Below are 22,212 nucleotides of genomic sequence, written 5' to 3' on the forward strand. Positions count from 1 at the left end.
TGTCCTTTTATTGTCACCAGACCAAGACGGCGGGAAGAAGTGGGAGCAAAGACAGAGAGTCGTGTACATTTACTTGGTGAGCGTAGTCTGATCGGCGGAGTAGTTAGTTAGCATTAGTTAGCATCTTAATGGAACATGAGCTGCTCTGTGTGCTCACTGTCAACATAGAGACACTCCAGCTTGGTAGGAACCAGGCTCAAATGTCCAGTACAACCACAACAATGAGCTTTCTGGGGCACCCCAGCGGTGCACTGGTTAGGTGCATCCCACATGGGCCAAAGCTATGCAGAGAACCAGCGATCGATTCACTCAGGGTCCTCTCCTGCATGTCAACCCCCCCTTCTCCTTCTTCTTCTTGTCATTTCTTCGCTGTAACTTTCTAATACAAAACGACCAAAAAATAATCTTTTTTTTTTTTTTTTTTTTTAAGAACATTCCAGTTCTTCAAACTCTTGTTCCAACCTCAGTATCTGGAAGGTCAGCAGGTATTATTATTATTTTTTATTATTCTTATTGTTGAGTTACATCAAATTTGAGTAATTTGACGGTTTCAATTTTTCCTGCATGTTATAATGAGTCCACGTGTAATTGTCCAGTATGCTCAGACTAATTATTAATTAATAATCAATTACCATTGCAAATATTAAGAAATTGGTCATGTCAGAGTTCCTGTTCGAAACTGTGTATTGAACCTTGATCATTTACACGTAATCAGAAACTTCGTATCCCTCCACCAGCCTGACCACAACCACCTTCCTCTTCCTCCAAATTTTAGGATGCCACACTCACAGGAACGTCATACGGTGCGTTTCTCTTTGTAAATATCTGCGTCCATGTTGAATAAAATCAAGAGTCACGGTGAATTTATTTTGATGATGTCTTGTCTACTCAAAGATTTAAAAGATGCTTTGTTAATTTACACGAGAACAAAGCATTAAAAAGTAGATAATGGATTAAAAAAAAAATGTGTTCCCGAAATTCAGGATCTCTGAATAGATTATTTTGTGATTTTAATTGTAAGGAAAAAGAATGAACCGTTCCATGATATAATCCTGTGTAGCCTTAAAGAAAGCATGAGCAGCAGTAAGAATAATAATGGGCTAAAGTAATGGCCAATATGAAAATCACGCAGGACTTCAAATTGACAAGAGAAATATATCATTTCTATTCTCCGATCTGATAGAACATTGAATTTTAAATTAAATAATGTTAGCTAATGCAAAAGTTATTACTTATTGAAATATAATATTCTGAGAACTTTATAGAGTTCGACCCTCTGCACAATGTTAAAATCATAAAAGTCAGCGGGTTAGTCAAGATGCTTGTCGATATCCATATTCATCTCACTCCGAATAAACATGCCTTCATTGCAGCGTATCAAAGATTTTATCACAGTCGATCACACAAGGCAACGACCACATGGAATGCCTGAAAATATCTGACCTAATGTGATCCTTGGTTCACATGAAACAGCCCAGAAACTTAGAAGATGGATGCTGTGATCAAGGCAAGAGTTCAAAGGGCTTGAACCAATAAAAGACAATGGAATAGCTCCAAATTTTCTGGAGTGTTGTAGAATAAGAAAAGCTTGGCTGTGTTTGCCCTCTCTCCGTCTGAGAGAAGGTTTGGGCTGGATGCCTGTCTTTAGAGTCTTGAATGGATGCCATGGGAGCAGGCCGCTGCAGAAAAACAGGTCAATACTGACTGTTAATGCTACGATTGGATGGTTTGTGGTCTGACCATTTGGAAGACTGAACAAAATAACATTTTACTGGGGTTCATAAACCTCTCATGGATGTTAGAATGGATCCTCCATAAATCCAAACATGTTGAAAGCAGGATATTAAAGTCAAAGCTACAGGAATGACGAAATGTTCAGTACGGTTAGATGAGTCGCGAGCACATGTTTGAGGATTAAACTATGGTGTTATACAGGCAATAAAAAAGGGCCAGTAAAAATCGATGAGTGGTAAATGATAATCACTTAGAGAGGATACAGTTTGAGTGGGATGTGGATAGATGTGGGACCAGCACTGTCCCTCTATCAATAAAAGTTCACATAAAATCCAGCCCTGGAATCCCCCACCATCCCCTTCATGTATACATCTGAACTGCGTGCAGATATGAACATTATAAAAGAGTTCAAATGAGCTATCGCTAAGATAAGTCCGTATTTCCAATTAATTTTGTAAAGCAGGTATCTCATGAAAGCAGGATTTTTCCTCCTTATCTTGGGATAATGAGATAAGAGTTGTTATCTCCAGAGAAACTGAACCATTATCCTGAGCAAATGAAGCTTGTTATCTCACAGTTAAGGGATATTATCACAACTTAACGAAGCTGCTAACGATAGCTTCCCTATGTCGGGAAAGTGGATGCTAGTTGTTTAAGTTCTCCCATTCTGTTGAGATAACCAGTGATTATTGAGTTGGTAATTTGTTATCACAAAATAATGAGCTTTGTTACCTAACGAAAATGAAAATTATGTCCCACAGTCACAAAATAACTGTGTGAAAAGCTGTTACAGCTGTTAACAGCTTCTGTTCAGCAGCTGATGTAAATCTACAGTGTTTCTTTTAACTTCTGTAGGTCAAAACTTAACAAAAGTATGATTTTAAAACGCACGGTGGTGCAGTGGTTAGCACTGTCGCCTCACAGCAAGAAGGTTCCGGGTTCGAGCACGGGATCTTTCTGTGTGGAGTCTGCATGTTCTCCCTGTGCCTGCGTGGGTTCTCTCGCTGATGATGTGATAAATGGCAATTTCAGCGAAAAAAAAATCACCAGATTGGTGGATGGAATAACCGAAATTCCAAATTCCACCTGAGACATCACGTTAAGGAGGGCGAGGCTGAAGTCACGGCTGTTCATGCTGCACACGGAAGACAACATGTCTGTTGGCACCGCAGACTAGCGTGTTAGCAGTCAACATCCTGAGCAGGGGGACGACGGCCATTCAGCCAAGGAAACCAAATCATACACCAAAGACCTTGAAGACAGAGGCCGTCCCACGAGTGGAGACAGCAGCATTCGTGTTATTAGCCCAAGTTATTGAGTGCTGACCTGGCATTGGTACACATGAAAGCACAGCAGGGTAACGGTGAAAACAAGGAATGACTGGATAGCCTGTAAGTTAGGAGACGTGATGGTGATGAATGATGATGGAAGTGACTCACAATCTTTCGCTCTCTCCACTCTCAGACATTTACAGTCACAGTCTGAGCCTCCCAGTGGCAAAACCAAATACTTTGACATGAACCGTTGCCTGTAGGAGTGGTCGGCACTGGTCAGATGATTCCAGTAAAAAAAAAGTGTTGATACTTTATAAAATAAACAATTCAAATGAAAGAACCTGCCTCCCTGCTGGGATATTTTCCCTCTATTGAAGTCAAAATCGGAGCACGTCTGATTAAGACATCATTGGGTTTCAATTGGAAACAGAATGAGGGCCATGTGGAGTGTTGACATTGTGGGAAGACAATGGTTTTTTTTTGGCATTAATCAAAATTATTTCAAAAAAGAGAATGAAAAAGTGATCGGTAGTCTCATGACGAAGACTGCAGGGAAACAAATTTTGGATAAGTTAAAATGTTTGCTTTCGCCTCTGGGGAGATCGGGTGGTCAGGTGTTGACCCTGGACCGGTTGCGAGTCCACCGCAGGGCCATCGGGAGCAATTAAGGGCTCAGTATCTCGCTCAAGGATACTTCAACATGGTCACCAGGGGAAGTCAGAATCGAACCAGCGACCTTTCGGTTGTAGATGGCCACTCTACCTCTGAGGCATGCCACCCCCACAAGAAGTTAATTTAATTTTGTAATCATATCCAATGGTCACAATTGGTTTTAAACAGGACAACCAGATAAAACATTTTATTGCTGATGTGTTCTTTCTCAGCTTCCGTCATCTAAAAGCATCAGGTTTTTTGAACCTCATGATGCTTCATTCCTGTGTCGGATTGGGAATAATTGTTGGCAGCCCATGTTAACAATCCTCAACTTAGTCTACCGTGCTAATTAATACACTGCAACCACGTTGCTCTTAAATCTTAGCCACTTGCCTCCGTATTACGTAATCCCACAAGTTTGAAGTAGTTTTCAAAACTTTAGCTGGTTAAATCTGCGTTTTAAAAATAACTAAATATACATACAGTAAGTGCAACATCACATCCCCAAAACTTCAGTTCAACTCAAAATGCAATTTAGCTCAGAAACATGTGCGTTTGCTTCTAATGTGCCGTATTTGTTGGCGCAGCGGTTATAATATTTATCACAAATCTGACAGCAGGACAAAAAATTAGTTTGCATGAAGCAAGTAAATAGATTTCAAGCCAATACGAAGATGAAAATGAGTCATTTGACGAGGCCAGCAGAGCAAAACACGTCTGTGTATTACACCCAGCACGTCGTGCATCATCTGAGGTGATGTGATTTAACAAACCGCCTCGACACAGATGACACCGATGTTTTTGACAGTGGCAATTTTAAAGTTGATCAAAAGCCAGCAGATTTTCTGAGGTCAGTTTGGAAATAAAGTACAAGAGGAGGTCTTACACTTAAATCCATCATGATGTTTACAATCAGAATTTGGCTCAACGTTGAATCACCTACAGGGGTTTATTATAGTTCACTTCCTTTGCATCTGTGTGGAATCATCCTCTCTATTTCTGTGAGCAACAGTACAAGCTTGACCTTGTTTTTTCCCTGACTTCTGCCCTGGACTATCTCTTCATTACGCCTTAAAACATTTGTCTAGCTCATGTTGTGAGAGAGCGGCATCTTCATAAGTAACAGATAACACCTGCTGATGGGTCTCCACTCAACCCCCCGCTTCAGTTAAAAGTAATACAAGTAAACATCCACATGTGGAATTTAGCCTCATGGTGGTTAGGAAGATGATCCCTTGAGAAGTGTGGCGAACTCAAGAACGGAAGCCCTGCTGTGACCAATATATAACCCAGAATGAGTCATCGCTGCCTGGACCCCACAGATATCACGGCCCTCTCAGTTTGTACTGTAGCGGCATCATTTGGGCCCCTGAAAGACAAGGTTTGAGAATGCCCTTCCTGATTGTCTTCAGATGTTCCATCTCCCCCTCTGGAACAACAAGAGGGATGAGCAAGGGCGGAACGGGGAAAAAGAAACCATGCTGATACACGTCATTGCTGCCTTGTTCACTCAGCGACTTTGAGTTATTATAAAAGACTGTGTGTGTGTGTGTGTGTGTGTGTGTGTGTGTGTGTGTGTGTTCCTCATAGACAATCAAGATGACTGATGCGATGATAAATTCGATCTGGATTTGATACATGGCATCATCTCGCTGCTCACCACAGCCGTTATTCCAAAGAACTCACAGCGTCCATGCACCAGAAATGATACAGGAACACAAGTTGAGTTATTTCCTCCGCCCAGTCCAGCGGGGCTGGAGCGAGCCACATGGGTGATGAGGAGAGTCTGGCTGACCCTCGCATCAAAGAAAACCCCCGGCAGGTGCCAGAGGCTTCCAAAACCCAGAGATCACATGAAAGGGAACAGAGATGTTGAGAGTAAACAAATTAGCTTTTGGCTTTTTATGTTGCCCTTAGGTTTGTGGGATTTCATTAGAGTTGGAAGTACATGCAACCACAGGTAAAAAACACTCCTGGAAGCAAAGTAAAGTAGTGTGTGTGTGTGCGTGTGCGTGTGCGTGCGTGTGTGTGTGTGTGTGTGTGCGTGTGTGTGAAACGATGGTTGCTGGGCTGCTTCCAAAAACACATACAGATCTTTTCCAGGCCCACAGCTCATTTGTACTCTAACAAGACATAAACCCCCAAAAAAGGGAAGGATTTCTAGCACCGAACGAGATGATAAGACGATCGAAGGTATCCGACTTCCTCTCTCTCCCACTATTTGTTGAGTTGAAACACATTCTCAATGCAAACAAAAGCAAATGAGCATTTTAACACCATAAAAGCTCAAATGTAGGTGTGTAGATGATGTGAACACACCTGAACAGCCGCCCAGAGAAGAGTGAAATAAAGGGGCCTTGAGAGATGACATATCAATGTATACATTGATTTATTTTCATTAAAAGGAAATGGAATTTTGTTTTACATGTATGGAAAAATGACAGTTAATCTTGAATTCTATATTGGAGTACAGCAAGATCTGCAAATAAAAAAAATAAACTAGTTTTCTTGCTAATTAAAAACACATGTTTTACCTTAAGAAACCAACACAGGAGCCCTTTCATGATTCAACATCGATCCTCTTCGTACTGAAGGGTGTGTCGAGACCTTGCCGGGCTGCTGTGGGCTTCTGTATTTCCACTGGCATTATTTAAAAGGATAACATTTTCAAAATTGAAAGAAGTGCTTCACTGCTGGAAAGATGACATAATACAGAAACATCTATGCCATAAAATGGTGGGAAAAAAATGAAACTGGTGCTTCATGACCAGAGAAAAAGGAAGAAAAAAAAAAACTTGCTGTGATATTTCCTTTTGATCAACAGATTAAAAAAATCGACATTAACCAGAATGCACTGGGCTTCTTGCTACCGCGGCCACTCCCAGAACTTCTCTGTCCTCCGTATCTCCAGGAACAGAGAAGCCGTCTGCTGTGGTATTCCAGTGGTCGGTTGAGAGAACGTGAGACAGGCTGTTTGGATTTGGAATTAGATTCAGATCTGACTGTCCATCGCTCGCACATGCGTGCCACGGCTCACGTGAGATCAGCTCAAGTTATATAGAGCAAGAACAGGTGTTCAGGAGCAGAGTGAGAGCGAAGGAGCAGCCATTGGCCGTATTAAAAGTCAGTGTACCATCAAAGTGAGTTCTGGAGCTCTGATTTTAAGTTGAAGTACATTCACTGGCCACTTTAAGGTACAACTGTTCACTGTAATACTACAGCTCTGACTTGAATCTGCTCAGTTCTATTTTTCTGGATTCTTTTATTCTGTATTTTCGTTTTTTATTGAGTGTTACTGGAATTAATTCCCCTGAAAGATGTTTCTGAGCACTGCCAAAATACTAGAAACACTTCTAAATATTAGAATTGTCACGATTCTCCATTCATCAACTTGTCAACCGGACTTTCAATTTGATTTGTAATCTTGATTTAAATCTCTTTTTTTTTAAAAGCATCGTACTGATGTGATATGCCATCACTAGACTATCAAGTCTTGATTTACAAAAATCAAGTAAAAGTTTATGCCCTGACAGTCACACCGCATTCTTTCAGTGTGTTTTTCATGCAAATTGCATTCATATACATTCATCCATCCATTGTCTTCAGCTTATTCCTGTTAAAGGTCGCGAGGGGAGGGCTGGAGCCTATCCCAGCAGTTACGGGTGTCAGGTGGGGTTCACCCTGGACAGGTCACCAGTCCATCACAGGGCCAACACATAGAGACAGACAACCATTCACACTCACAGTCACACCTACGGTCAATTTAGAGCATCAATCAGCCTCGTCCTCTCTTGATGTCTTTGGACTGTGGGAGGAAGCTGGAGTACCAGAGAGAACCCACACAGGAACAGGGAGAACATGGAGACTCCACACAGAAAGATCCTGTGCTGGAGCGGGGGCTCGAACCTGGAACCTTCTTGCTGTGAAGCGACAGTGCTGACCACTGCACCACCGTGCTCCCTGAACATAACCATACGGGGATATTTGATGCTGCCATATCGTAACCCAGGTATCGTGATATGTATTGTTGTGAGGTCCCTGCCTATACAGAGCCCTAAACAACACTGTTTGTATGCATTTGAGACACCATCCAGCTCTTTCAGAATGCAGTTAAATAAAAAGGCTTAATGCTTCAAACGTAAAGCTTTGCTTAAAGCTTGATGGTTTTTCCCGTCCGTCCCTCAGGAGTGAATGGACCTATGTAGTCCAGTTGGAATTCGATTTTTAAAAATTTCGTCATCAAAATAGAAGTGAGGTTCATGGTCTGATGATGAACAGTGATGTTTTTAAGATCTGTTGAACTTTCAGTTTCACTTTGATTCATTTATGCAATTTAAGACGTTGGTTTGTGATTCTCTCTCCACACGGGAGGGAGCCCACTGGTGGACTGCTGCAGAGTAAGGAGCGGCGTTTCGTTGCTGCTGCCGCTACCTCACTCATACATGTCGAGCAACTTTGAGGTGAAAATGTTTGGTCTTTCAAACTAATTAATGAGTGTAACATACTGACCTGACATTCCACACCTGTGTGTCCTGCCACAGCTGCTGATGTGCGGAAGGGTCACTTTGACTCACATCCCATCAATTGATGCGACCTGATGAAACATCTCAGTCATGGTGATACGCAGCAATGTCAACTTCCTGTCACGCCTTCACCACAAACACACCGTTGTCTTCCGCAACAATTAAAGTCCGTAAAACTATCCAAAAAAATCATTACAGATGTAAAAAATTAAACAGTCTCATCATTCTGACTAATCTTTCTTACCAACATATAAGCTCCGCCTACTAGCATGTGTGTCATCATCAACTCAGTCAATCAGAAGATGGCGAGACATTCTGTCTTTGTGACGCCACAATCTATACATCAAGCAATGCCAAAACTTATAGTTTTTAGTTGTGTGGAGTGAGAGGGTATAAACTGGGGACGTTTGAGAACTTCACAAAGAAATTCTACTTAAAAAAAAGTCTGAAGGGCCTTTGAAAGAAAAGCAAAAACATAACTGAAAAAAAGGTTAATATTTTTACATTTTGCGAATGCCACGAAATAGGCCTTACCTTCGAAACATTCAGGGTTAATGACTACTGAAAACACTTAAAACTGCAGGTGAATGAATGCATCAACGCTAGAAATTTCTGGTAATTTAGCAAACACTCGGGACTCTGGTGTTTCAGTGTTGTGAATTTCGCTGGGCCTGAGCTGAAATAAGAGTGGATACCTTAGTCTCCTCAGCAGCAAACGTCACTTTAGCTGATTAAAACAGCCGTTAACAACAGGAGTGAAGTAAAGCAGCGTTAACAGAGAGTTACAAGCGAGTACGTTAACTCGTGTAGTGTCCATTTATCAACATGAATCTTACCTCAGTTCAGATGGTCACTGATGCTTCATGAATATGTGGTGGATGCAGGGTAGAGGAGCATCTGATGCCTCTGAAGTTAACTGAGTTTCTATGATTTATGTTTAGTATCTAAACAAGAAAAACAGCATTAGCAGGTTTCCTACTGCTGCCTCTTTCCAACCTCCAAACAAAACATTACATCAACTAAATATGATGATGGAGAAACAGATGATCTAAAATCTTCCTACACACAACAAGGTCTTGATGATGGAGGCCAGCTGGTTGTCAAGGTGATGGGGGAACTCCATCAGCAGGGGTCCCATCAGCCACGTCTCCACTGGAACAGACAGAAACAGATGTCAAGAGGTGGACAGTAAAAAAAGTATATAGGAAGGAAGCGCGTGAGCTCATCAAACAGGAGGCAGTTCATCCAGTAATCTATCAACTCATCCAAGAAAACTGCCTGTCAGGATTAAAATGTAACAGTGTTCTTACCCAGAGTTGAGTCCAGAGAACAACTGGAGGTTCAGGTGGTGACATCCTGAACAAGTTCCACACCTCCCACGAGGATCCCGATCATCAACTTCACAAACGCTGCCCTGCGGGAGCGAAAAATCTATTTTCAGAGAAAGGAAAAGTATTGCGGCAGCTGGTTTTCTCTCACGAACAGCAATAACACCAATGATCACCAGTGCCTAGTTTTCTGTTCAGCGAACTCACCAATCAGGATGCTCCTCCTCCGTCTTCGTATCCGCTTCCACCAGAAAGTAGAACCTTGAAACAGAAGTGACACGAGACGTAGACACATTTCGGTACCTTCCAACACAAGTTCAAATCTAACTTTGGTGATCAGAAATCTCAGTTTTACCATCCATCCATCGTCGTCTTCCGTTTATTCCTTACTAGTAAGGGTCGCAGGGGGGCTGGAGCCTATCCCAGCATCTACGGGCGAGAGGCAGGGTCCACCCTGGACAGGTCGCCAGTCCATCGCAGGGCCAACATACAGAGACGAACAACCATTCACACTCACAGTCACACCTACGGTCAATTTAGAGTATCAATCAGCCTCGTCCCCTCTTGATGTCTTTGGACTGTGGGAGGAAGCTGGAGTACCAGAGAGAACCCACACAGGAACAGGGAGAACATGGAGACTCACACAGAAAGATCCCGAGCCGGGACTCGAACCCGGAACCTTCAAGCTGTGAGGCCACAGTGCTAACAGTGCACACTGCACCACCGTGCAGCCTCAGTTTTATCAAATGAAATCAATTACATGAAATTTTTTTTTAAAGAACTCAGGTGAATGATTGTCAAAATTTATTTTCAATAGTTATCTACAGTAGAAAAAGAAGCACCCAGGTCTCCTTTTACTGTTCCATCAGTAGTTACATCAGAGGAATGTACTCAAAATAAATCAATGGAAACAAATGACAGGTAAAATGGCCAACAGTGTGTGCGTGCGTGCGTGTGTGTATTCTAGGTATCGTTCAATAACTTAATACATACGGGTACTTGTCCAGAAGGTGCAGCTCCTCAAACAGCATCGACCGGCCTGTCAGCTGGATCCTCTGGGTGATGTTGCTGGCTGTGGAAGGAGGAGGAGGGCACGATTGTGAGTCCATCAACACCACTGCTGAGTGTTAATCCTTTCAGTTCTAACATCTGGTTTTGCTAAATCCTGCTAAATCCATCCAAGATCACAACCCAGTGAGCGACAGTGACTCTTGCGTGTGAGCAAACAGATAAGTTGATGTGAACTGTGACATGAGGTAAAATGAGTGACATCATACCCAGGATGATCTCTCCCATTACTGAAGTTGGCCTGCAACTTGTTCACACCGGCGTTTTGCTGCAGACACGAGGGCGGGATGATAGAGATTACGTGGCTGCTGCCGCAGACACTCACCTAAAGACACAGTAGAACACAGCACCATTAATGCAGTAACAATACCTCACTATGAAGAGTAACCATTACAGTAGCATAACACAGTAGGAGTACAACGCATTAAGTGTCACATCCACCTGAGACCTGAGGTCTTTTCATCATCTTGCACAAAGAGGACACACTTCTATACTTTAACACTAAAAATAACAGTAAAATTGTACTAAACCAAATGTCAACAAAACCACAAATACTAAGACTACTGACTTTAACAAAGTAAACTTCAGTCTGTTTAATGTGACTTGCCATCATCAAATGATATGCGACAGCAACTTACCTGGCACAGATGAATGGTCTCCACACTTCCACCTGCATGGTTTCTTCTAACAAAAGCAAAAAGCCTTTATGTTCTTTTCTATGTGCTTAATTTCTTTTGTTTTTTTAAATTACGCAACCCCCCTGCACGCACCCTAGTAAACTTACCGTTACTTTGCATTGACATGGGTGCAGATAGGAGTACATCTAAAGTCGTCAAAATCCTATTTATCAATCAGTGTAGTCCACTCTTGATGTCTTTGGACTGTGGGAGTACCAGAGAGAACCCACGCAGGCACAGGGAGAACATGCAGACTCACACAGAAAGATCCCGTGCCCGGAACCTTCTTGCTGTGAGCCGACAGTGCTGACCACTGCACCACCGTGTTGCCTCCCTATTTAAAGTAAAAGTTCGACCAGATGTGAGCCACATCGAGGTCTCTCCAAGCCCATGAAGAAGAGCAATAAAAGAAGCATCCTAATCAGTCTTTTATTCTTATTAAACTGGTTCATTTCAGAGGTGGCACGGTTGTGCAGTGGTTCGCACTGTCACCTCACAGCAAGAAGGTTTCAGGTTTGAGCCCCGGCTTCCTCCCACAGTCCAAAGACATCAAGAGGGGACGAGGCTGACTGATACTCTAAATTGACCGTAGGTGTGGCTGTGAGTGTGAATGGTTGTCTGTCTCTATGTGTTGGCCCTGTGATGGACTGGTGACCTGTCCAGGGTGAACCCCGCCTCTCGCCTGAAGGCAGCTGGGATAGGCTCCAGCCCCCCGCCACCCTTAACAGGATAAGTGGAAGAAGATGGATGGATGGATGGTTCATTTCAGATTACTTAATTTGGGTAATTCGCTGATAATAGTGTGATTGTCATCCTTACCAATTGGCCTATTAAACTCAGGTGTTTACAGCTGAAGTCCATCAGGGGTTGAAACACTGTATCAGTCATGTCTTCATGAAATAAATGTAGTTTTTTTTATCTGCTGTTGAGATGTTTGAATTACACTTTATTTTCAATTCTGCCAAAAAAAAAATGTCAGGAAATAATAAAGCCAATGGCAATCACAGCGATAGAGAGCTGCAAAAATCGATCCTACCACTTGTGAATTAGCATTGGTGAGCATCCGGCTCCCTTGTCTCAGAGTCCATGGGTAAGTAAGTATGTACAGTGGTTGATACACGTTAACATACCAAAGGTATTTTCACAAATTGTTCAGCTAAAACAATCACAAAAGCCTCCGGCTCCTCCTCAGCTCGAAAGAAGCGTCAGAGAAAACTGTGTAGCTCAGAATGTCACTCCTACGTACATGTGTCACCCCTATTCTGAGTAGCATGAATGAGATGTCTCACTATGGGAAACATGGTATTCACGGAAGCACTTATTTCATTACGCTAGCCCTGATTGGCTGGCAGTCATGACCTCTTCGCCTCTAGAAATGGCTGATGTAACATCACGTGCCACTCAAAACAAGCACACCTCTTCTCGCTTCCCTGCAGCAAGAAGGGCGGTCTGAAGAGACATCTCACTCATGCTACCCAGAGAACTGGGGGTGAGCAAGTAAATTGCTCTCTCATAGCATTCGTTTCAGTGTCTCGTCATAGGATGTGCAGACGCACACATTGCCAGACAAGGTCATTTTGATGACTGACTGCTAGTCTGAAGCCGGGTTGTCTCACCAGCGTCCTGAGCGATGGACACACAGGGAGACCTGACAGGTTAGGCAGGTGGAACAAAGGTAGAATCATCCTCGCCGTCTTCATGCGAAGCCAGAAATTCTTTGCGCGGCAACTCAATCCCCTCATCGTAGCAAACGGGCGGCTCATTAGCCGGCGAGTTAAAGTCCTCAAGTGTTTAGCCCCTGGGTTACCACTATAAAACCAATTATCAATCTTTGATCATGTGCAGAGTGAAGGCACTGAGCTTAACGCCCTTAGAAGACTCTGGTTTGGGACAGCGGTTGAGCCGTGACTGCTGATGCCTCACAAATACATGAGAACAGTTCAGGCAAGAAGTCAAAATGTCAAAATACACTCTCTGCTATTATAATCATTTATTTAGATGCTGTAAATCATGAACTTGTGTCTGGAATAGAGCTTTGGGATAATAACAAATGGAAATGGTTTGGATGTGAACCTGAAAAACAGAATACATCTGAAATTTATTTTTGCCTGTTTTTCCCCGATGTTCAGCCAAAATCAATGGACGTGATTTTACAAAACTGCAAACAACGATGATTTTTTTGTTTATACTGACATTCAATAGCAAGTAAATCAAGTTATATTAGAGTTAGGATTCAAATTCAAAGGAAATAATGCCCTCCATTGTACTGTGACCGTATGGATCAATATCATGATACCTACTTCTGTGTCCTGCTGGATGATGTACAATACAATACCTACAGTAGATCCATATAAATCTCCTATTCCTGTTTGTTTTCTCAGTGAATCTTAAATAAGAAAAAACAGCCAGAGAGAGAAAGAGCGGGGAGAGGATAAGGTAACGTTTGCGTCGTATACCAGAGCGTTTCCTGGTTGTGGAGCCTGCTGGGGGATGATAGTGAAATTCATTGTCTGTGGTCTCCAAATGTGATGAATCCAAAATATCTACATATTTTCCCAGACATCCTATCTCTTGCATACGCCAGCCCAGTCAGTAGACCATGTGTATTAAGCTTCACGCTTCCCAAGCCCCTCGCCTGCTTTCTACAGACCACGACTTCCTACCACAGGACCCCTGCCGCTAAGCAAGGCCCTCAGGCCAGACCACTCGTCTACCCAACACTAATGGCTATGTTTAGTAACGCGGAGCCTTCTGCAGTCAAGCCAGCCACTCACCAGGACTCAAATTTGACATGGAGACCTAGAGCACTTTCTCACAGTTTCCACACAACTGGAACAGGTCAAACCTCTGCAGCCCCTCTCCCCACCGTGCTCCCTCCGCTAGCTGGTGTTAAGAGGTCTTTCAGGTTGCAGAGTGTTCTCACGAGGTCATATGGGCAGTTTGGAGTTCTGAAAGACACTCAGGGTCTTCTTTGACGTGCAAGATGACATCCACGGTGTCTCTTGAAGGTGTTCCTGTCGGCTTTCGGCATAATTGGCTATAAACATCTGATTGCGCTTCTAAAAGTTTCTATTTTTAGCCACATGAGAGGTGAGGCGGAGGGAACAGCATTGTCACCGTCTGTCCGGGCTGAAATATCCTGGCCACTTTTACAACGGGGGCCATGAAATTTGATAGAGACAGTCATGATGTCACATGGGATAAACCCTAGTAACTTTTCACAGAAATACTAGATCTCAATATCTGCAAGATGGATTGGCATCAAATTTGGTACAGACATTCATGGTCAGATGAAGTATCCGCATACTTATTTTAGCTCCACCAGCAGATTGACATTTGTGGTTTTGACTATTCTACTCTTTGCTATAAAAACGGTGGAGCTATTCATGTTAACCTCAGGGTGGATTCTAATAACTTAGGTGAGGTTTTTCATCTCGTGCCATCTTCAAGTCAAGATATCACAACTTTGATTTATGACTTCTTTTCCTTTTTTTCAAATTTAGCTCTATATTTTTCCATGTGTTTTAGTAAAAGTGATTGATAGGGAAGAAAATGATTGGCGTTGGTCCAATAGTGAGTGAAAAAAGGAGAAAAACCACAAAACTGCTATAATGTGATAGAAATTGGCAATTGTGCATGCTAAAACCTGTCCAATAAAATTGTTTATTTTTACGACTGATGAGCTCAGATTGTGATTTTTAAGTGTCTGAGAACGTCAGTGGAAGGATCCTTCATTTCAGTTTATGTAGGGAAACTAATCAGAATTCCTTATGACGTTGAGCAACTGCTGCAAATAATTTATTTTTAAAGTGATGAATAAAAATGTCGCTGATTTTGATGTGTCCATATGTGCGACCTCACCGCTCCGGCTGTAGATTCTCAGCCGTGCTGAATGTGAACAATTCCAAGCACCCATACATCACATAAATTTAGCATCGTATGATTAGTGGAGTATTTCACCTGCTATTGGGTGATTTATAGTGCCAGGTGATGTCACTCCCACACTCACTATAAAGCCAGATACACTAAATTCACAGTTAGATCTCAGGCCTCACATAGATTTAGCCAGGAGGTTAGATTACGCTCCCACTACAACTGTCTCTCTATTCAACTCAGATCCTCACCTGTTATTGTGAAAGGACAATCTGTTTGCAGGTCCACCGCCGTCCCACATGTTCAGTACATTTATGACACGGCTGCCAAGAAAGCCTGTCGAGTGTCTGGATCTAAGGGCTGTGTGAGGTTAACAGTGGGCTATGGTTTGTCAGTCGATCGGCACTCGGTCATGCATTCTAAGAAAGAAAAAAAAAAAAAAGGATAAGCAAAGCAAACGCTCCGGTCTCATGGTTGGAAATCATGACTGCATGTGTTGATTCTCAGAAATATCAAATGCCATTCTGAGAAGGTATGAATGTCCCCAGGTTTTGGAGTGTAGTGTGGAATATGTCAACTGACCAGCAATAAAAATCATGGCGGATCCTCAGACACTTCCTGTGTTGAGCCATAGGATTTATTGAAGGGAATGACAGCTTCGACCTGCTCATGCAACACAAACATGACTGTACCGCAGCACACCCACTGTGTCACAGTTTCCACTCAGCTCTAGAAAAGCCCAAATCCCAACAGTTTGCAAACATTTTGATGATTTTGTTTATTCCAAAACCTCATGAAAGGCGCAGTTAATAAAATCTCTCACACATCACGATGAACTAAGGCAGACGAATGCAGGGAGTATACTGTAATTTAGAAACACGTTCCTCATAAATATTAAAAAAAACCCAGCAACAACCTTATGTTATTGCGTGTGTTGGTCCAGCTAAAAGTGAACTTTTAAGATAGATGGAAACATACTAGTCCAACTGAATTTCTACTGAAGTGGATTAATGTATTCCAGCAGATATACCGAGCTGATTGAACAGATTCTCCAACAGTCTCTTAATATGAGTTGTCTCGTCGCTCTCTATCTTGTTTGGCAAGCGACACAAAAGGTGAACGGGAAGAGAGTCCGATTGCGAGCAGCTGTAATGTGGTTCAGCACCAACGTTACAATATTGCGATTGCACGACAATCGAGCCAATGCTATCGTGATTCTGCTTGCATCACTGTCATGGAACATGCACATATTGCGTTAGTTTTGTTTATTGCAATTATATAATAAAAGAACAAGCAAACATTGCAAGTCCATTAATTATGCAGCACTGTCAATAAATTAATTCTTCCCTGGTTCTTGTACACTGGAACAACAAGGGTTCAATTAAATGATCTAATCTAGCTCAATTATAACTGCATGGAAACCCATGAATGTATCGACTGGTGCTCTCAAGTACCAGCGTTAACATGATCTTTCCATTATGTAAACTTTGCTTCGTCTATTCGTTTCCTGGTTTGGGGTTATTTTCCTCCCCGTCTGAAAGCAGGTTCAACAACAGTTTGTTACCCACCAGCTGGTATCAGTGTCTGTACATCAAGATTTCTGTCTCAAACATCTAATCTTCCGAAAGACTGTGTACCTAATATCATTCATGTTATTCTTCATTTTATTTTCTCCAAGGTTGGAGATGGTTTCCTTGGTTGACCAAATATGCTACACGTGATGAAAACGTCTGCCTTACTGATATTTTCCAAAGTGGCTGATTAGACCGCACCAGGCATCACTAAAGTAGGACCTGGCTGTCTACAACATCGCCACGGCAACAGCCCAGTCACTACTTGTGGAAGATGATGGTGAGGATGTATATATAGCTGTAGGGGGGGCTAAGATCCCCAAGACTTCGCTGTTGCAGAGAAGGCAAAGAGGCCAAAATGTCCCAGGGGCCACCACTGCAGACCAGCGCACATCTGATACAACTGCCCCCTTAAATTTACCAGAACACACATTCAGTCACAGTAAAAATATAATGGCGTAATGGGTTAAATACATCAGATGGGAAGATTAAATGGATTAAAAATTACGTTCATCTTGCGTGATCCTGCTTCAGGAACCATTCGTATGCAGAGGGGAACACGCTGCCTGATTTGGACATGCATGAGAAAACACACAAGAGAAGACGCCTTCTTACATACTAGATTATTCTGCTCCTGAGCTTCGTTTTGATCCTCCTTTTCAGGCCAACAATTGAACATGTTGTGCTGCGTCTCTCGTGTGAAGTGGAGCAATGTTTTTTCTCATGAGTGTTGCTCAGCATATCAACAAATTTGTATCTATTTAGGAAATAAATCATGTTTATTCCAATAGGTTAATTTCAACATTCTGGAAAAAATTATAACAGTCTGTTAACCGGAATGAATGACATCTGTTTAGTCCTTATAAACAGAATATTAAACCAATACTTCCTTAAAAATTATCATTTGTTTACCGAGTACGCTCCGTGAGCCGTCTTGAATTCATAAGGCTTTTTGTTTTTTTTCAGCATGACTTCTGAGTGAATCCCGAAGTCAAAAATCATTAGCCACATATTTGCTGCTGGAAGCTACTGGAGGCCGAAAATTAGCAACAGCAAAAAATATACAACATTCTTGTTTATAAACTCTCAAACAAATGATTCATTACCGTCCATGTGTTCTTTTTTAAGTTGCATGCTGAATACGTCACAACATTATGATTTGTGACAAAGCTTCTAAACTAAAACATTTCAGTTTCCCCAACAAAGAACTCATGCAGCGACCAACTCGAAACATTGCAGTTGTAAACCTGTGTGTGCCTGTCACTTTGAACTTTGACCTTTAACCACCAAAATCTTTCTACTTCATCCAATCCAATCCCTCCAAGGTCTTCCTTGGCTATTCCATTAGAAACAGGCGACTGGAAAAAAAAACTGAAAAAACAACAACATCAGTTTCACAAAAACAATCATGACAGTAATCATGAAATCATATTGTATTGTACATTTCTGAATTTTTTTTTGAAGCGGTTTTTGTTCCAGTCGAAAAGCCCAAACATAAAAAAGATTGCCTCTTGATTAAACCGTCAGAGAATAAATCAAAACTGACAAAAAGCAATCAAACTAATGAGTAAAGCAAAACCAAAAATAAAATAATGAATATATAAAACAGGCGAGGGGTCCATCAACCAGGGGTCAGAGATTGAAGAGAGTTGAAAAAAGTCAGGATTGCAGTTTATGATTGAAGGTATCAGAGGTTCGTCTCAGTGAATATTTCCTCTTGTCCAGCTTTGGAGAGCAAGAAGTCTTAGTGGAGTTCCAATAAAGAAGGGTGCAGCGTCTTGCCAGTAAGGAGGTGAAAGCTGGAACTGATTGGAGAAGTATTGATCGTAGCTCTCTGGCAGCCCATATATGGCGATACGGAGGGAGACATTTATAGGTACCTAGAGAACTTTTGACATCCATCCATCCATTTTCAACCGTTTATCCTGTTAAGGGTCGGGGGGGGGGGGGGCTGGAGCCTATCCCAGTGACTTTCGGGTGTGAGGCAGTGTTCACCCTGGACAGGTCACCAGTCCATCACAGGACCAACACATAGAGACAGACAACCATTCACACTCACAGTCACACCTACAGTCAATTTAGAGCATCAATCAGCCTCGTCCCCTCTTGATGTCTTTGGACTGTGGGAGGAAGCTGGAGTACCAGAGAGAACCCACGCAGGAACAGGGAGAACATGCAGACTCACACAGAAAGATCCTGTGCTGGAGCTGGGACTCGAACCTGGAACCTTCTTGTTGTGAGGCCACAGTGCCGACCACTGCACCACCGTGCAACCCAACTTTTGACATTTGATATCAGTATAGTTTCACCAGTCAATGAAGAACATGAGACTGCAGGATGAAGGGTGACATCTGTCGCAGAACCTGGATGATGCTGGCATGAATCCTGTCATCTCTCCACTTGTCTCTCTCTTCTCTAAAGTCTTTCCACATTATAATTGTGTCTGCTGAAGTTTTGACCAGGATCAATTTCCAAAATATTCATGATGTCACAACTCCTGCTCAAAGAACAGCATCTTCAAATCAGATTCTCTCTGAGAACAGAGAGAATGTAAACGAGCACCGATGAAGATGAGAGGAGTTTGCTGGTGTCATCATTCTAGTGCGGCAAAGCTCAAACGTTCAGCTGTGAGGAAAACAAGACTTTTTTTGTCTGAGGGTGGATTTTGAATATTCTCTTCATAAGATTGTCCAGCCATGCTGCGGTAGCACAAGACCACAGGCATCAAGGTATCATCGATGTAAAGGAAATGATCTAGACAGGAACCAAAACTTACTAAAGTGAAGACCAAACAGACAACAACCACTTGTAGGATCTATTTCTCAACTGCTACTATTACTGTGCAAATTCTGCTATGACTAAAATCAACAGTGCCAGCAGCTGGGGATTAATAGCCGCTGGCTTGTTGTCATTCTAACCCTCTCCAGCTCGGCATCCATATAAATCTCTGGCTTCCCACTCGACTGGATGACGGTGAGTGACAGCATCCCAGATTCCCAGACTCCAGCGTGGGCCGGCAAGGAGAGAGGAGGGAGGGCTGGGACACCAGGGCATCTGTTCTGGATCATTTGATACAGGCTGAACATGACGACCATGAACTAATCACCAGTTCCCATGACGATGGACCATTTTCATTCCTTATTAAGAGAGAAGGGATGTTGGATCCAGCGGCTCTGGTGGAAGGCTGAAGGTGGCACTGACGTCAGGAGAGTGAGGATGTGTAATGAGCGAGCAGAGTTATTTATTCAAATGCAATATAGCCTAAGTGCCAATGCTGGATCTGTCAGTTTGAATGATAGTGGTGTCTATAGGATTTTGTGGTCTGGCTCATTAATCTCCAGGGACCAGCCCAAACCCTGAGAGACCAGCACGCGTCCCATCAGATATATAGTATGAAGTCAGCTCATTCATGGGAGAAACAACTCTTATTTATCCTCGTCTGCACCTCCTCGATTTCTAAGAAATGTTTTGGCAGTGTCATGAGTCATACTCAGCTTTTCTAATATCGATATACCACAATCCACGTTAATGCTACCATCTGTTAAAGCTGTGATCCACGAGACTAACAGGCATGTTGTCTTTCCTGGATCAAGTACGCCCGCAAAGCATTCAGGTACAGTAGACTTGCTGACTCTAATCCTTAAAGGGTTTGATAAAACTCCAACAACATATCAAAAGAAAATAAGAACCATAAGAGTGTTGACGCACAAGAGCATAACAGTAATGCTCTCAGTCAAGGAACTTAATAGTTTTGGTTTTTTAATCCCATTCATTGAAAACTCTCAGAGGAAAAATAGCCCAATTTGGACTGTAAGGAGACCGGACCGGCCTCGATTTTGGACTGAATCACAACCTCCACAACAAAACAAATTTGCATCAGTGATTATTTTTCCAAGAGGACGGGGGAAAAAAATCCTGCAGAGACTTTCCAGAGTTATAAAGAGCGCAATTATTGACAAACAGTTCCCACAAAGGTAACCTTACCCTTCTCATGAGTAAGCATCCTTCAGCGATACAAGGAACCTGTAGAGATCTTTACAAGTGTTGTGTTGCCGTAGAACACACCAGGCCTCATGAGAACTGGCAGAACCCAAGTGTCACATGCCAAAGAGAAGGAGCTTGCAGAATTTGATCCTGATCTCCTGCTGCTGCTGTTGCTGTGGTGTTGTTGTTGCTCCTCTGGATGTGCTGGTGTCATATAACAAGTTCTATCCAAACACCTCGGGGCGGAGCCTGAGGGGGTCCAGGGTGGATCTGGCTACCCTCCGAAATCATCCATTTTCTTATCCTGTTAAGGGTTGTGGGGGGGCTGGAGCCTATCCCAGCAGCCTTCAGGTGAGAGGCAGGGTTCACCCTGGACAGGTCGCCAGTCCATCACAGGACCAACACATAGAGACTGACAACCATTCACACTCACAGTCACACCTACAGTCAATTTAGAGTATCAATCAGCCTCGTCCCCTCTTGATGTCTTTGGACTGTGGGAGGAAGCTGGAGTACCAGAGAGAACATGCAGACTCCACATAGAAAGATCCTGTGCTGGAGCCGGTACTTGAACCTGGAACCTTCTTGCTGTGAGGCAACAGTTCTAACCACTGCACCACCGTACCGCTGACGAAGAACCATGGTAAGTTAATGCTACATGTGTGAAATAATGCCTGCTGTTCATAACTGGTGGGAAATAAAAATATCAAAATTGCAATTTGTCATGATGATATTTCCTCTTCCACTAGGATGTTGATGTTAATACAATGGCACCAAATATCATTATTTTTTCTAAAACACTTGGTGTCAACAACAGATTCTCCTGCTGCTAATTTTGACAGTGTTAATTTTGCGTGTGTTAAAGTAAATTGAAGTAAACTAAGATTATGTGCTTTTGTTACACCAATTTTTCAGTCTGTATTACATTAAAAAAAAACTCTGAAGCAGAACTTTGCCTAGGAAGGTTACCATAGGCCAAGAACGCATTAAGGCAAATCCTTAAAACGCTGTGAATAATGGCAGAGTTTTATTTTCCGATTTTATTCGTGTTCTAATTTATTTTTTTATTTTTTTTACATGAGGTTTGGCTGAGTCTGAGGTGTACGCTCTCTGCCTGCCCTCTCGTTTGTACACTGTTTTTTTTCAGGAGTCAAATTCTGTGTAACTGACACCTTAAAGTCTCCGCCTACTGAGGTCTGAGGATTTCTGAGCACCGTGGATACTTGGACCGTGATGAGAACAACTATTCACTCCTGAAAGAGAAATGATGTTCATCTCCCCAGTGTCCTCTGTAGTGAAACAAACCACAGAGGCATAACAACTTCTGTAATACGAAGCAAGATTTTGAAAATGTTCAAAATGGATGTCCCCAGCAACGTTCGCTGCTTTGAACTGATTCCTGTGTTTTGCCGCAAAAATGAAAAAGGCTTGTTTGTTTTTTCAAACTCTGATTATTTCCACCAGCGTCTGGCCATAAACCTCTGAGAGTGTCGTCAGCCTCTACGAGGGAGGTGTTTAGAAAACAA

The 22,212-nt window shown here is 42.5% G+C and overlaps 1 long non-coding RNA gene across 2 annotated transcripts; it reads right to left on the reverse strand.

Annotated features, from left to right (window-relative positions):
* Window positions 1-9,034: 9,034 nt before the first annotated feature.
* Window positions 9,035-9,774, reverse strand: LOC147253688 (uncharacterized). Of its 2 annotated transcripts, none has more exons than XR_015118424.1 (4): window positions 9,721-9,774; window positions 9,496-9,599; window positions 9,253-9,337; window positions 9,035-9,129 (listed from the first exon to the last, which is right to left on the reverse strand). It is a non-coding gene; the product is annotated as an uncharacterized LOC147253688 (long non-coding RNA). The 2 variants fall into 2 exon arrangements; XR_015118423.1 differs by having other exon boundaries at window positions 9,044-9,129; window positions 9,249-9,337.
* Between the last annotated feature and the right edge of the window lie 12,438 nt (window positions 9,775-22,212).

The sequence above is a fragment of the Aulostomus chinensis genome, chromosome 11 (genome assembly GCF_037954235.1).
Source record: "Aulostomus chinensis isolate RoL2024-O1b breed Wild chromosome 11, RoL_Achi_v1.0, whole genome shotgun sequence".
Lineage (NCBI taxonomy): Eukaryota > Metazoa > Chordata > Actinopteri > Syngnathiformes > Aulostomidae > Aulostomus > Aulostomus chinensis.